Genomic DNA, 2,887 nt, shown 5'->3' with positions numbered 1-2,887 from the left:
AGCGGAGCTTCGGCAGTAAGGAACCCAGGGGTCATGCACATGCAACAAGCCCTGCCCCCTGCTCCCAGCAGCCCTCAGTTGGGCCACGAGGAGCAAGAAGCAGCCAGGTAAGTTGCAGGCCCCCCTCCTCTGCACGTCCCCCCCAATAGCTAGCAATCCTGAGCAGTGGGTATTGCCTTCTGACACACTTCCGGTAGTGTCAGGGGTGTGTGGGATATGCAAATGTTATGCTAATAAGTTATGCTAATGAGCTCCTGCACCTCTTTTTCTATGAAATGACCCCTGTTTATAAGCATAAAGTGTAATCTGGATTAAGTCAGGATAGTTTGCCCATCACTAATAATACTGTGATAAATCTACACACTTGGCTGCATCACTATACTCACCCCAATTCCCAATTATTAGTTCTTCTGATACTGTCCTCAAAGAAACAATCTGGATGAGGCCATCCATTGAACACTTTCCTTATGAGCACCAACCGAAAGGTTTATCTTCTATAGAGGGAGTAAAGCTCCAATGAATATTATTTCTAGTTGCTCATACAAAACAAACAAACAAGCAAAACAAAAAAGCAAAAAAATTGGAATAAAATACAGGCAAGGATTTAGCAGAGACAGATGCTAGAAAATTGTTACTGTCCCTGGCAAATGAGTTATGCAGTAAGCAATCCTTAACAGGTTTGCACTCAGATATAAGTCCCATTTTATTCACTGGGCCTTCCTCACAAAGCAGTGTTCTTAGAGTTGCATTGATATACAGAATATGGTTGTGGTGTTTAAGTATGGTGCCATAGAAGAGCAGTTTGATCCACAATCAAATTCAACCAAAGTATATGCACTTCAGTACATTTAATGCTACTGGCTTAAACTAGAATTAATCAATTGAAATGCAAGTACTTCGCCTTAACTGGGCCTCAGATCAGGCTGGCCACAGAGTTATACAGCAGTATAAACCTTGTGCTTTCAAAGAAATGACAGTCAAATTATGTGAGTTCTAGATTTATTTCTTCCTGATTAAGTGTTAAATACTTTCCTGGCTCCAGTATCAGTGTCATTTGATCACATTGGCTCATTTCCTAGCAATTGATAGAGAAAACCATAATCTGATTATCCTGATTGAATTTAAATGGAGATGGATGTTGATTTTTAAAAGTAGGATTTACTAAGGCTAGAAATGGCATCTTTCAAAATAGAAAATATCTAGCACACTACTTGGTGCTAAATAGATGTTAACTAATATTTATTTTATTTGGTTTGTTTTAAAGTTTCTGTTCCACTAATATGCATCTACACAAACCTTGGGATATTTTACAATATATTAGAATATATTAGAATAAATAGGAAAATAATGACACCCTTATTAAAAATTCTAAAAGTTACAATCACCACTTATTTAAAAAGGGTCATCAAAACTGGAGCCAAAGCAATAAAGCTGACCATCCAGTGACTGAAAAGCATTCACAACCTCAGGAAACCTACTGAAAGATTTTGCCCTTTTGTAAAAAAAAATAACAAAACCTGACAGCTTCATGAAGAAAAAGCTTGCAAAGAGATGTCCCCTTGTGTCCACCAGCCCCTTCGACAGACAGGGGTTTTTGAGCAAGGACAACTCTGATCAAATTATGACGAGCTTTATGTGGGAAAAGGCACTCCCTGACATAGTCCACACCCAACCTATTTAAGGTTCCCAGGATGAAACGAAAGAACAATATAGGCCTTTTAACATAGGACTAATGCAGCATTTTTCTTTGATTCCACTGATTTCCCAGGCAATGGTATTTCTCTCTTCCAAATGGATCCTTTCAGGGGAGGAACACAGAGCTCTTCCATTCAATCACCTCTGAAGACAAGCTGCAGAGAACTGCCATTCTCCTTTGCTCCGTCCTTTGTTAGGGCAGAGCCCTTTATTCCATGAAATTAGAATGCCTTGACAAACCTTGATCAAGGGCCAATACAACTGCACCCTTTGGTCAAATTCACTTGAAACCTGGAATTTTTTTAGTGGACAGCAACTCTCACTCCCCTACAATTTTGGTGTTATTTGGTTGAAAAACAACCACTCCAATCCCCCCAAATTTCCCCCATAGGTAATAATGGAAGAGCTGTTATGACACCCCCATCCAACTTTCCTCTGTCAGAGGCAAGATTTTCCCTCCATTTTTCTTTCCCTTTTTTTTTATCTGACTGAGCCTCTCTAGTAATGTGTTTTCTTCTTCTTCCCGTAAGAACAATGACGGTCCCACCCTGTCAAAGTATAATATTTTGGCTGTTTCCTCAGCCCAGGACCCTGAGGGGAGGATTGGGAGTCCTCTTTAACTTTAATAGCACTCAAGACATTTTTGTATTCCAAATCAACAAAATATTTTATTCAACATAGAGAGGAAAGGTCAGGTGAAATCAAGGGTTAAAAATTTTGAGGTAAAATCAGTATATGCACACTTTCTTTGAATACTCTCTGACTTTTTTAGTTTACAGAAGGTTGGTACACTCTTTGAAACGGAGATGAGCACCGCAACCCTAGAGTCGGATTCAACTGGCTTTCGAGCAAGGGAACCTTTACCTTTAAGGTCTCCAATGTAAACCCCAGACCGGGGATCTCTTCACTCTTCAGAGCTAATTCCCTGTTTGACTGGGTAGGGAAAGTCTCCTCTCACTAGAAGATCTATCCCCTTTCTTTGGACTGAATGGGAGTCTCTATCTAACTACCCACTCGTCCTTGCCAAATTTCTCCAGTTCTCTTGTCTGTGTTAAACTGCTCTCAGTCAGGGCTGAATTCCAAATCTGTCAGCACTCAACTCTTCTTAGCTAGGGCTGAAATCTGAATGAATTCTTCTCAGTATCCAATTCAGAAGTCTTTCTCTGTTCAGCTGATGCTAACAAATCAGATT

The sequence above is a fragment of the Gekko japonicus genome, unplaced genomic scaffold (assembly GCF_001447785.1).
Source record: "Gekko japonicus isolate JY-2015 unplaced genomic scaffold, Gekko_japonicus_V1.1 scaffold1685, whole genome shotgun sequence".
In the NCBI taxonomy this organism is placed as follows: domain Eukaryota; kingdom Metazoa; phylum Chordata; class Lepidosauria; order Squamata; family Gekkonidae; genus Gekko; species Gekko japonicus.
The sequence above is the reverse complement of the archived record's forward strand: the minus strand, read 5'-3'. Positions refer to the sequence as shown.